Below are 14,890 nucleotides of genomic sequence, written 5' to 3' on the forward strand. Positions count from 1 at the left end.
CTTGGGATGCTTTTGGTCCATAAATGATATCATCTGTTTCCTGCTTCAGCAGGAAATAGACTGTGCTTTAGTTTCAAAAGTCTCTTATCTCTTGGACATGTGTCTACTGCCACTCTCCTGGTAATTTTTCTAACTAGGACCTCATCTTGACCTTAAGTTTTCATTTATTCTCTGGCCCTTCTTACTCAGCAACAATCTCCTGCTTTTGATCATCAGTTTCATCTATCCCTAGCACTCTGGCTCTGCTGGTCCAACCTTTTAAGTCTTAAATACCATACAGCATCCTTATCTATGACAGTCCAACTCTACCATCTGCTTTCAAATTCTGCTCCCAAACCTTCTCATGCCTCTCTTCTCAGCTCCACAATATCCATTACCTTCCTCGTGGCTCTTGTTCTAAACTTTAGTTTTCTTTTCCCAGCCACTTTCCTAGTATTTGCCTGATAAACTTCTGACCAGTGAAGCTACTAATAACAGAAGCAAAGATCCACTGTACCAAGAAAAATACATGTAAACCTGGGAAGAATACTGAGATAGAATTTTGAGAGAAGTTAAGAGTTAAGCTTCCAAAAAAAATTAAAGCTATACATATAAACAATTAAATTGAGCTTTTTTGTACACGAACCAGTTTAATTATTCTGATGTATTCTTTAGTAAAAATAAATACCAAGTTAGTTAAAAAAAAGAAGCTAAAGATAAAATTAGCAAATAACTAAAAGTAAAATTAGTTATTCACCAACTTGAGGGATTTTTAAACCAATGTTTTACAGGTAATTTGATCAGAACAGACAAATGTGTTTGTACATTTGTCCTAGTCTCAAAAATACGTAGACAGCATAACCACGAGTCCGATACAAGGGTGTTTTTAAACTATTAAATGTTAGACAATTAATTACTCAGTCAGTAATAATAAACCAGGTACTTTTCAACTTTTCTAGTTACAAATACATTCCTATACACATATCCTGTTTATTTTATTACTGTTTCATTCCCTAACAATATCTAGCCTGACTTTTAATTCATGCTAAAAACACTAATGCCAACACCCATCACTTTGCATACCACCGTGGTTTTCTATAAGCCGTCTGCCCAAACACAGAGTCATTGTGGAAGTGAAGATGCCATTTCCAATGAAATAAACACTCATAACAATGAGGAAGCAAACTGCACTCAGAAAAAAATGAAGAGATGGAATCAATCACCTTGCCTTACTAGCAGTCTGCTGAATACACTGATCTTATATGAAATACATGTTTTTGGACTTGACCTTTCTCTGAAGAGCTAGAAATATTTTAGGGGGAGTTACCATACAAGTGGTAGTTGAAGTCATAGGGTTTGATAGTATTTTAAAAGACACACACACTGTAGGGCATTAATAGACAAATCCAGGTTGGATTAGTAGACCATATACATGTGTGGAACAGGCAGGGTCTTTAATGTTCTTCACAAAATCACAGCCAACTCCTGAAGTCAAAAGGCCTGTCTCTAGTGCACACACACACACACACACACAAATTGAACTACCCTCCTAAATTACAGATACACATAAAAAAAAAAAGTATGGCAGATTTCCTAAAGACTACAAGACTATTGAAGAAAGGGGCAAAGTGAAGCCATCATAAATATGGGTGGAGTTAGGAGTAAGCACTTGAAACCACTGTGGTGAAATTTTTGAACAGCATAAGAACCAAAAGTAAATATTCTCAAATTTTATGGATTTTTTTTATGTGCTGTGTGGGTACCACATATACATACACAACACTATACAACTGTGTTCTTAGCTCTACCTAGATATTTAATGGCCTTAGCCTAAGGTAAAATTGTAATGTGGTTAAAACATGACCCTGGTACTTTAGAAAAATGGAATTTAAACTATTTGGAAGTCGTTTAGTGACTGAATGAACATGAATCTGAACAAACTCCAGGAGATAGTGAAGGGCAGGGAAGCCTGGCATGCTGCAGTCCATGGGGTTGGTCACAAAGACTCAGACATGACTTAGTGACTGAACAACATAATTAATTTTACAGATGAGGACACTAAGAATCAGTAAGAGGAAAAAATATCACATTAACTATACCTCAGTTTAAAACAAAACACACACACAATACCTCAAGTCTCTCACACAGACAACGGCTTCCTCAATTCCTGTGACATTTTCTTTTTGATGACAGAAAGCAGCAGTCTTTTGAGACTCTCACCAGGGTGAAGGCCACATCTGCGTGTGATTTGCATATGCTCCTCTGGCCTGGCGTGCTGGTTAATTTTAAAGTCCAGACTTGGTTTTCTAGTGACAGAATGCCAAAGACTGACATCTTTCTCATAAATGTGGCATCATCTGCCATTTATTGAGGATTAAACGTGCCAGGCATTGTGCTAGGCACTTCATTCGCATCACCTCATTTCATCCTTACAGCAGTCTTGCATTGGATAGTGTTACCCCATTTTACAAGTGAGGACAGTGAAGTTGAGAAAGTAAATAGTATGCCACAGATATTATATTGAGTGATAATAAAATCAAGACTGAAACCCAGGTCTACCTGATTACCATGGCTTTTCTGTGCTTCTTCCATCACTGGGGTCTATTATGGAGCCCAGGGAAAATAGAGGGGAGACAGAAGGCAAAGAAAGTCAGTCACTCACAACCACTGCTCTAAGAGGAAAGTTGTAGGAGTCATCCTGGCACTGCTACAAGGCTTGTTTTCAGTCAGGAGAATGGCAGGCAATGATGTTCCAGCAGCAATAAATGTTCACTTGATGGGAAACAGTGGGAGACATTACAACAAGGGCTCTCACAATAATCACCGAGTTCCATTTTACCAGAGACGACTTCAGGGGCCTCCTTCATCAACTTGATGGGTGGAAAAAGATAGCCTCTAAAAATTCTAGTGATCTTGAAAAGGAGTAAATATCAACTTGGGATATTGCCTTAGCAAAATGATATATCCTAATTTGAGAATTAAATCCAGTCCAACATGGGTTTTTGTAACAAATTCTCTAACCCCACAAGATTAGGAAATGTTATCCGTAAGCCAATGGGGACAGCTGGAAAGAAATACTTTGGGCCTGAGCAACTTCTTTGATATGCCCTGATTTCCAGGAGCATTGAGAAATGGATTCCACCTTAATAAATACCAGGTGTCAATTTAACATGGATTCTGGAAAGTAATTAAGGGTAGGCAGAATCAGATCCAAGGAGTTATTTTAGTTTCAGTAGGAGTTATAAATTTTAATTTGCCAATATTCAAAAATATACCCTGGAATATGGCCAAGGAAAGAGATGATGTTTGCCCTTCAGTCTTTCCACAAAAGTTCAAGTATCCAAATCCCTGTGAAAGAGTCATGCCAGCTGACATGCTAGGTTCTGTCACTCCCTGACTTAAAACCCTTCAATAGTCACCCACGGCATTTAGAATCAAGTCCAAACTCTTGAATGCAGATTTTACAACTCTCCCTTACTGCCTCCTCTTTATTTTTAGACATCCACTCATTCTACTGTCCAGTTATAGTCAATTTCTTTCCAAATTCTGTCTCTTCTCCAAGCCTTGGCTCACGCTCTCTCCTGCTGGAACATTCCTGGCTGCAATGGTCCCCTCTTGCCATTAGCTATTACCCATACAGCCACTGAAGGCTGGCTGAGTCCCACCCATCCTTCACTCCAACATCACTTTCTCCAGGAGCTCTTACTGACTCCCTACTTTCCTCTATACTTATCATAGTTCATCATAATTTCTTGTTATATGGTTTCTTTGCCAGGTAGACTGTAAGTTTCATGATGGAAAAGACATGCTGCCAGCTAGCAGATATTTGTCAAGTGTCCACACTCTGCGAGACATTGGAGATAGTATGGTCCTTTAGACATATAAGATCCTATGTCTGTCTCACCCACTGCTACATCCTAACATGAAGCAAATGCTTTTCCTCTCAGGTAAGATATATTTATGATATAGGTTGCTTGTAGGTATATCATGGATCTTTTCATTGCCTGAATATATATGAGGTAGGACAATTTCTAGATGATAGACTCTTGCTCTCCTAGAGAATGGAATCAGAGTGATCCAGAGGAGAGCCATTAGAGTCTGCTCCTGCCTGAACTAAATCAGGCAGAGTCAATGGTTGAATACTTTGGGGGATCTTTGGAACACTATTTGACAAGCCCTGTTCCATAATCAAGAAAGACGCTGTCTGTCCTCCTAGAATCTGAGCATGAATACTGGTCATCTTGATAGTATTTCTTTTCCATTAATACTGAAATTATTAGCTAGCACTGTCATAAAGTTACTTTGCTGTTGGAGAGCTAATTTATCTATAGAATTCCTGGTATGTGATATATATGACAAAATATCCATAAAATTACAAAAATAAAGCAATCTGGGTATATCATTATTGAAGGCTGCTGCCACTTCTACCCAGAAAGTTTAAATTTTGCCAAAGTCCCAATTTAGATTCCATTTCTCAGTTAGCACCTGAACTGAGGGTAGCATCTCATTTAATTATGCAAATGTATTGCTATGTAAACTCAGGCCATCAGTGAGAATGAACTCAGATAACAAATTAATCCCTCAGCATTCTGGACTGAAAGTTCTTTTTCTCGCTAGTATAATCTGTTCTGCTTTATCAATTCAGAAACTATTTCATTTGTCATAGATGTACTGAGGTGAGGGAAGTTATTAGCATGGAGACTACTGACTCTCTAATTTCCTGTTACAGTAAATGCAGCTCATGCTTGTAAGAATCTTCACCCAATACCAATACCATTTTACATTTGCCCCTGAATCAAAGAACCACTTGTAAAATGGAAGAGGTTGGAAGAGAGGGAGAGAGAGAGAAGTTGAAGAAGGAAAATTGTAAAGTATTATATCACATGCTTGCAATGAGAATGCATGAGCCTACACTGCAGGGTGGGGTGGGGTACTTGGAGAGACTGCCTCTTGGTCTTGAGTCCACCAGAGAGAAATGAATGATTCATTAAGAGAGGAATTGTGGACTTCTGAATATGCATGTTAAGTTTATCTTCTTTTCCAAATCTTTTTTAAAATCACAGTGTAAGAAAAAAGTATTGATGCTTCTAAGTAGATGCAGGCCTGGTTACTGACTGAATAAAGTAGAGGAAATGACAATCTTAGTATATGCATGTGAAAACCCCTCCCCCATCCAAATGAGTCATTTCACTCAGCAGAACCTTGAGGGGTTCAGGGTTAGGGCCACTGAGATCAGGGCAGGCAAAGCTTTGGGGAGATACCATGTTGAAAACAGGGGGATTCTTCAAAGTCTACACACTAAACAGAAGGATCTTTCAAAAAGGCAATTATTAGTCATAGGTAAAGACAAAAGTTGTCTGAGAAAGGAACCCAGAATAGCAAAGATTATTATTTACATAAACATAATAATGTTGACATGCTTATTTAACCAAGATGTACCTTAGAACACTAAGGGAAGGCTGATGAGATGGCATCTTGGAATGTTGGTGATGACACAGGGTGTGCTGGGAAGGACAAAATTTTAACTATGACAACAGGAACTCAGTAAATCATATCTAAAATGGATATCAAGAAATATCAGAAATATCATTTGTAAATACGGAGGAAGCAGCAGAAGGAAAATTTCTAAGAGTTGAACGTTGTTGCCTCTGGGGCATAGATTAGAGAAGGGACAGATTTTCAACAAGAAAGCTTCTATGATTTCACTTATTATGTGCATGTATTATTTGGATAAAATTTTTTTAACAAGAGAAAGGCCTTTGGGTTGCTGGGATAATAGGAATATTAGCCTGAAAGAAACCTTGATTCTATAATTTTACATACACAGGGTATCAGGACCTCCTTGGTATGTATATAGGAGATATACAATCATGACTGAATTGGTGCATCATTAAAACCACTATAATCATTTTACAGTAAAAAGGAGATGGCACAAAAATTTAGGCCACAAAATGTTATACTTTGATTCTTTTATAAACCTCAATATAGTATCGAAGTTTCCTTCCAAGGATCATTTGTGTCTGGTGGACTTCTGTATTTCCAGGACCTAGCTGCGGTCCATGGGGTCACGAAGAGTTGGACACAACTGAGCAACTGAACTGAACTGAGCACAGTGTCTGGTTAACATGGACCCCTTAGATGTAGATGTTGAAGAAAATGTACAGAGGTTGCAGCAGAGGTAGTCAATAATAAATCACTGCTGAATTAACTGAAGGGGGTGGGAGAGAAGAGAGGAAGGAAGTTCTAAGGAAGACTAACTTGCAAAAGGCCAAATACAACTGGGAGTCATGCCAAATTTTCTCCCATTTAAGGAATCAAAATCAGAGTGAAGTCAAGGTCAAACCACTAAGAAAGGGAGATGAGTAATGTAAGTTTAAGGTGGTAAACTTGTGAATTTCATTTGCTCAGTAAGCACTTTGTGTATAAAGCAGGTGGAGCTTATGAACCAAGAGGGCCATTCCATATCCCACACATGCCATATTGGTTGATATTTTTAAATGTAGAAAAACAGTATTCAACATTCAACTTGGATGGTTAAGAAAATGTTAAAAAGTCTATGTCATTTACATGACATAGTCAATCACATTCAAAATATGATTTTGAAAAAAGAGAAGTTATCTAAGTAGAAAAACAACTTTTATATTTAAGATCACGTATTAGTTTGCTAGGGTTGCTATAACAAACTGACAAACTTATGGCTTAAAAAACAAAAATGTATTGTCCCTGCTTTGGAAGCTAGAAGCCTGAGATCAAGGTCTTGGCAGGGCTTGGTTCTTTCCGAGGACAGAGAGGAAGCCTCTTCCAGGCCTCTCCGTTGGCTCCTGGGGGTTCCTTGGTGTGTAGATGCATCATCCTAATCTCTGCATTCACATTCGCATGGCATTGTTTCTAGGTCAGTGTATGTGTCCAAATTTACCCTTTTTATAAGGATACCAGTCATACTCAATTCCCTGGTGACTCAGATGGTAAAGAATTTGACGGCAATGCAGGAGAGCCGGGTTCAACCCCTGGTTCAGGAAGATGCCCTGGAGAAGGGAATGGCAACCCACTCCAGTATTCTTGCCTGGAAAAGCCCATAGACAGAGGAGCCTGGTGGTCTACAGTCCGTGGGGTTGCAAAAAGTTGGACATGACTGAACGAATGACACTTTCACTTTCATACTCCAGGGTGACTTCATATTAATTATATCTGCAACAGCCCTGTTTTCAAATAAGGTCACTTTCTGAGGTACCAGGTTTAGGACTTCAACATACGATTTGGGGGGGCACAATCTATAGTCTTCTCTAGTCTAGGTTCTCCAGAATAATAATCTTTTTTTCTCCCAAGTACTTTAATTCTAAGTACAGCTTTTGTACATTTCACTATGCCTCCCCAAATCTACCTAACAAACAAGCAGACTATACAGAAGTATGGATGTACTTCTGTATGTATGGCTGGCTGGATAAATGGATGTACCTGATTGTGACTGTTAGGCTGAGGTGAGCCCAGAAGATGGTGTGGGTCCTTGAGAACCAAAACTATTAATAATAAACGAAGGGTCTCTTCTTGATGAAAGCACTAAAAAGGGGGGAAAATGAGAAATTTAGAATTGTGGATTGGGAACCAATAGCAGAAGATCCAACTTACACAATCAAAGATCACAAAGCCAAAAAGGAGGGCCAACAACTGGCACTTGGGACAAAATTAAAAATCCTAAGCACTTAAGAGCCAAAGAGAAGAGAACAGAACACAACAGAATGAGCAGTCAAGTTGAAGAAACTATGAGGAAACACCTTAGAGTCAAGCTATTACCTGTGATTGTCCTTTATGTGCCCTCTGACATGAGGGAACTTAGATTTGCAAGGGCAGGACCAAAGGGCACAATACTACTAATAATTTTTCTATCTAACAATGAAATTTATGATTTTCATATCAATTTTATATTTATAAAGCTTAATGTAAAACTGTATCTGAAGTTAGCCTTTGCCTTGAGTGATTAAAACTAAGGAAGAAAGAACCACAATTTGTATATTCTGTGCCCCAGAAAACTCTTGTATGGCTTCAAGTAGCAGGAATCACTTAAGATCAGAGAAGCCAGAGCTAAAGGAATCATGACCGTTACTACCAACATCTTTCAAATCACACCACACACTAAACTACATGTAATCCTGGCCCACATGAACACCAGGCTATTTCAGAATTATGAGACAGAGATGAAAAGTTATATCCATATGAAGGCTGCACTTCAAAGTCACCCCCTGAAGAAACTGTTTTATTTCACAATAGTTTAATATAACTGCAGAGGTCCTACTTTGGAACTTACATCACAACGAGTATTCCAGGGTGACTCTTATTCGACAAAGTACTCAGGCTATGCCAGAAATGTCACTTACTTTATTTTCTTAAATTTAATTAAATCTAACTCAGAATACCTCAGAAGAGGTTTCTTCCTATACCATTCCCTTCTACCCACCACAATCATATGCAGAACTTAGAAACGCTACATAGTACAAATATTTGTAGGCTTTCTCAGGTTTTGGGGACACGCTGGTAACCCTAATATTATCTCTGTCCCAAGTCCTCATTTTTGGTTAAAGCTCTGTGCTTTCACTGGGCGTAGGAATCTTGACCAAGGCTGGAACTGTCAATACCCAAGACCCAGTATCCATATGAAACTATGCCTTCTGTTATCAAGAAGGACTTGGCCAACCATCTGGGTCAGTTTTAGAGGAATAAATCATAGGTCCCAACCCCCAGAAAAATCTGAATATTTTCATCCATTTTGCAGCCTGGTTTCACTTCTTGCTTTGAGTCTCTCTAGTTCCTCCATGTGCCTTTCCATTGCCAGTGAAAGTGAAAGTCACTCAGTCGTGTCCAACTCTTTGTGACCCCAAGGACTACAGAGTCCATGGAATTCTTCAGGCCAGAATACTGGAGTGGGCAGCCTTTCCCTTCTCCAGGGGATCTTCCAGGGATTGAACCCAGGTCTCCTGCATTGCAGGCAGATTCTTTACCAGCTGAGCCACAAGGGAAACCCATTACATTCCATTATTAGTACTCTTCATTACGTAGCCCATGCTCCCAAAATTACAAATATGCCAAACTTAGAGAGTTTGTATATAGGAAACCCTGTTCAGTGAAAAAACAAAAAGCCTCTCTAAGACAAAAGAACAAAAAGAACCCATCTACCCTCTAGGAACTGGGAAGGAAAAAATATCCCTAGAATTAAGCATAAGTTAATATCTCAATACAGTATCACTATAATTTCCAAATTCCATTTAAAAAGTAACATTTTTATATTATAATTACATTCAATTCTTTTAATAAAGTAGTAATGATCATCAGAATGCCACCATGAGAGCATTCCTTGAGTGCAAATCCAAAACAAGAGATTCGATAAATTATCTGAATAATAGCAATATTATCATTGAATTTAATTTTTAAGAATGATTTATCATTGAATATTATCATTGAATTTAATTCTCAACAGTTATTTATCATGGAATATTATCACTGAATTTAATTCTCAAGAGTGATATTTTAAGAGATGCCTGCTGGTTCAATAAAAAGTTAATTTCAAGTAGCTGACGTTGTCATGAATTTATTTATTCATTAACTATTTAAGTCATTTCAATCAAAATCATAAGTAGAATTCCTTTCCCTATCTCTTGGTTTTTATCTGAAATTTCCTTTTCCTTTCAGCATTTCACCACTCAGTCCCTCAATGCCTGCACTTCTATCACTACTTCTAGATGCCAAGACTGATTACTATAAGGAATGAATAATTACTACATTCCCAGAACAAGCAGTAACAGAATCCAAAGCTGGCCATATGAGCAATGATAGAGGGATTATACAAAGAGAAACTATGAAACATTGCTGAAAGTGTTCAACAGCCTATGTCGAAGACTTTATATCGTTAAGATGGCAATACTTCCCAAATTTATCTATAAATTCAATACAATCTGAATCAAAATTCCAACTGATTTTTCTGTATAAGTGAGTAAGCTGATCCTACAATTAATATGAAAATACAAGGGATCCTAAATAGCCAAATCAATCTGGAAAAAACATAAATAGAGAATTTTTTAGAAATTTTCTGATTTCTAAATTATAGCAATCAAGAGGCAGTACAAAGCTACAGTAATCAAGATATGCGGTACTGGCATAAGGAGGGGCATATAGACCAATGGAACAGAATTAAGTGTTCAAAAATAAATCCATATATGTATGTGCAGTTGACTTTCAATAGGAATGTCAGGGCCATTCAAAGGGAGAAAAATCATCTTTCTGAAAATACAGCTAGGAAACCTGGATATTCACATTTGAACAAATGACGTTGGAACCCTATTCACATCATATACAAAAATTAATTCAAAATCGATCATAGGCCTAATCATGAGTTAAAACCACAGAACTCTTAGAATAAAACATAGATGTAAACCTACATGACCTCAGATTAGCAGTTTCTTAAATATAACACCAAAAATGCAACAACCAAATGAAAATAGAAAAATCAGCCTTCATCAAAATTATAAATTTTGTGCTTTAAAAGACACTATCAAGAAAGTAAGAAGACAACTCATAGAATGGGGAAAATAATTGAAAATTATACATAAATGATATGGGTCTAACATATAAAGAATTCTTAGAATTCAATAGTAAAATGACAGCCCAATACAAAAAAGGGCAAAAGATTTAAATAGACATTTCTCAGAAGAAGATATTCAAGTGACCAATAAGCACAAGTTGCTCGCTATCATTAGTCACTTGGAAAATGCGAATCAAAACCACAGCGAGACACTACTTACGCCCACTCAGTCACTCAGTCGTGTCTGACACTTTGCCACCCCATGGACCGCAGCACGCCAGGCTTCCCTGTCCATCACCAACTCCCAGAGCTTGTTCAAACTAATGTCCATGGAGTCAGTGACGCCATCCAACCATCTTATCCTCTGTCGTCCCCTTCTCCTCCTGCCTTCTGCCTCCTCACACCCACTAGGATGGCTATAATCAAAACAGAAAATAAGAGTAATTAACCTCTTTGGGAGTTTATCAAGATCTTAAGGTGTCAAAGTTAACACAGAGTTAGAGAATAACAAATGGTTGCAGGATCCCTGGATCACCTTTAGTCATGAAGAAAATGTTGGGACATCTTGAGGTCAGGACTTCACGCCCAGACATGTAAATGCAGATCATGCATTCTGTTAGCCTGTCTGTGGTTGCTACAGGTCCCAGAAGTGGGTTCTAAAGAAGCATTCAATACCAGATCACTAGGATGAAAGCATGAGTCAAACCCAAAGTACAACTTTTTTTTTCTTAATTTATTGGAGCATAGCTGCTTTACAACTTTATTCATTTCTGCTGTACAATAAAGTGAATCAGCTACAGCTTCTATCTTTAACCTAGTTTTAGAAAAGAGGGCGGGGAGTGGGTTTGGACTGTACAGAAACAGTCTTGGCTCTGTATGGACCATGCTCAACGTACTTAATATCTGGACCGTGCTCAATGTACTTAATGTCAGTGTGAAGAAGTGGATTAATATCAATGTAGAACCCACTCTAGAATCAGTTTTACATGCTACAATATTTTAAAATATATAGGATCAGAAAATCAGAGAAGGCTTATTTAACATTTCCTTATCATTCTCTTGTTTATTCCAGAAATGTCTGATATAGTTGCTTGGCTATATTTGCTCTCCTCATTACAATATTTATTTCATCAAATAGATGTTCATTACTTTCCATTCTCTGAAAGGCACTAGTGTAGCATGTGCTCTTATGCTTTGACCTTTGAAATAATTCATAATTAGACTAGTGAATGCTATTCCCTCATTTTCTAACCTCAAAGCTAGCAAGTAGCTGCGAGAATAGTCTGTGACCTATAAGAAAGAATGCTAAAAAGCTTATAATTATTAGAGAACTGTACTGTTTTCTGCAGAGCAACTAAACACTGGATGTCTTGTTCTTGAGAAAGTAAATAATGGGAATAAAAAATGATTTCTCTATAATTTTCACTATAACTCATACTAAAGTTATTCTTTAATTCAATCAGAAAAATAGTCCATCATTTTTCTTATTTAATATATCCCTACTATCTGTCAGATAATCTGACTAAGACAGATTCAGAAATGAGTAAGCATTTCACATCTTAGGGCTGAAGACAGTTGTTGCTGCTGTTCAGTCATGTCCTACTCTTTGAGACCCCATGGACTGCAGCATGCCAGGCTTCCCAGTCATTCACTATCTCTCTGATTTTGCTCAAACTCATGTCCACTGAGTCAGTGATGTCACGCAACCATCTCATCTTCTGTTGCCCTCTTCTCCTCTTGCCCTCAATCTTCCCCAGCATCTGGGATTTTTTTCCAAAGAAGACAGACATATGAACAAATTGAAATCCACATTGATGATTGTAACAACAGAACCATGCATACAATACCAGAGAGAGGAGTGTTTAATTCTGTAGAAATGTCAAGAAAATCTCTTCCTCAACATCAATTTTCCTTAATTACAGGCTTGAATAGTATCATGACTTTTTGACAGAAATTCTATCACAAATGCAATTTTCCATTTATCCCATGAGCATTTGATTAATGCCTATCTCCTCCATTAATATTTGGGCATGGAGCATGTCTGCTCTTGCCCACTTTAAATTCTCAACATACAGAATAACATCTATAAAAAGCTATCAATTAGTATCTCTTAAAATACTGCTGAATATACATAGGGAAAATAGTCATAAAGAAATACATTAGGATACATTACTTGGCTCTTGAGAGTAGGTCAGGAGTTTGCCAGGGGAACTAGGCAGAAACAGGAGGGTACAGCAGACAAAGGACATAGTACAGTGTGCAAAGAGATGAAGGCACTTGTGCTTGGTACTGGGGCATAAAATCTGAGATGGGTTTGGAAGAGCATGTGATAGAGGACAAAAGAATAAGGAGTGTGCAGAACATGAACATGGCAAGGTAAACAATTTTAGCTTTTGTCTCACAGGTATGGGACCTGGTCATCAAAGCATTTAGGCAAGTGAGAAAGTGAGAAACATGACTGGATTTTCCTTTACATCTTAAAAGGCCAATTTTTACAGGTCTATGTTTATTAGGATTTTTAGGTTGCAAAGTTCCCTTGGGTTACACTGAGTTTATTATAAGAATAAGCAGGAAAGTAGAGGAACTTTCTGCCAACAACTAAACAGATAATATGGAAAAATATTGGATGTCTTCTTTGACTCTGGGAAGAGCAATTTCATCAGTGCTGTGTATGCAGATACCTGATTCCAAGTGGAGGACTTAATTGGTGAGGAAGAAATAGAGATGCTAAAAATGGACTAGTTTTTCAAGAAGTTTGAAAAGAGAAGGAGGCTTCCAGGTTAACATGATGCTGAGAATTTACACTTCAAAAAAACCTTCTTTCCAATAAATAGCAATGAAAGATAAAATGTTAAACAAAAAACACAACTGGGCTCATGTGTAAGACAGCTATCTATGCGGATGAGAAACAGAAGAGAACCATAGAGTGGTGAGTGGAAGCTAAAGTCAATTTTCTGTGTTTTGTAGTTGTGACAAATAATGTAGCAATGCTGGGCCAGAGCTCATTAATTTAAAAGTAGTCCTCTGATCATGGAGGAGGACTTCAGTTTCACTTTCTACTTAGAACCATGGATTTGGTAAACCTCCTCCACTTGCAAAAAGAAGTAGGGGGAATCTAAGATCTATCAGTTTGCTGGTGAAAGGTAAGAATATGTAGACATTGTGGGTTCAAGAAGGCATTGTGGGGAAAAACAAGTTTCATTTTCTAAAACTGAATCAAGCTGCCTTCAAGATTCAGCCTAGATTTGTCATATGTCCAAACAGCTCATAGAGGCCATAACTTCAAAGTGTGTTTGCAAAATCTAGCCCTATATTGAAGATACAAAAAGAACAGAGGGAACTACAAAACCTAGAACAAGAGGGATGACCGTGTGTGTGTGCATGTGTGTGTGTGTGACAAAGATCAGTCAGAGAGACAGAGACAGAGAGAGAAATAAACTAGTATACAAAAATTTCAAAATAAATGAAGAAAATCTGATACTAAAAATGATCAGTAATTAAAACATGATCTTATACTAAAAAAACAAAATCAATAATTCATTAGTAGAGCTCTTCTACATGATATTTATAAAACAGTCTGATAAAGACATTCTTAAAGTATCAAGGATGTGAAATAAATAACTGAAGAAATAATTTCAATTTAAATAGAACAGAAAAATAATTGAACTAAAAAAAACACACAGAAAAATCAGAGGTAGATAGAAAAGATAGATAGTAATACCAATTATAAATCTTGGAAATGTAAAATACAGTAATAAATTTGAAAATGCTATAGATGGGATAATTTCTAGACAAACCAACACAAAAATGAACTAATGAACTAAAACATACAATTGATGAATTCTAGCATGAACAAAGATAAACATGGTTAAAAATCTAGAATGAAAGGCTCCAACATTTACAAAACAGAAGTTCTTAAGAATAAAAGTGAGAATTATGGAGATGCAAAATTTTAAGAAATTTTTAATGGGAAATTTCCAGACTTATAGAAAAAGATCTAAGTTCTCAGGTTTAAGGGATACCAAGAAGCAAGAGGATTAAATAAAAATAAATCTACACTTGGAAACATTATAATTGGGAGAGAGAGATGATCTTAAAAGCCAGCAACAGAAAAAGAGTGATTACTTACAGGTAATGACAATAAATCTAAGAGTAGATTATTTTCAGCATAATAGAGATCAGAAGAAACTAGAGGAAACCTTTAAGTAGGCAAGGGAAAATAAGTACCAATCTATAATTTTATACCCAGCCATGCAAGGCTGAGAGCAAAATAAAGGTATTTTCACATATACAAAGTCTACCCACACACCCACACATGCACACACTTACACACACATAACC

General features: G+C 37.2%; 1 long non-coding RNA gene across 1 annotated transcript in view; it reads right to left on the bottom strand.

The window, feature by feature from the left end:
- Window positions 1–14,890, bottom strand: part of LOC136146752 (uncharacterized) — a 191,938-nt gene that overhangs the window by 130,769 nt on the left and 46,279 nt on the right. The window contains exon 3 of the long non-coding RNA XR_010659041.1: window positions 10,770–10,965. This is a non-coding gene — a long non-coding RNA (uncharacterized lncRNA). The remainder of the gene's footprint in view (window positions 1–10,769; window positions 10,966–14,890) is intronic.

Source organism: Muntiacus reevesi, chromosome 14, assembly GCF_963930625.1.
Source record: "Muntiacus reevesi chromosome 14, mMunRee1.1, whole genome shotgun sequence".
Classification (NCBI taxonomy): domain Eukaryota; kingdom Metazoa; phylum Chordata; class Mammalia; order Artiodactyla; family Cervidae; genus Muntiacus; species Muntiacus reevesi.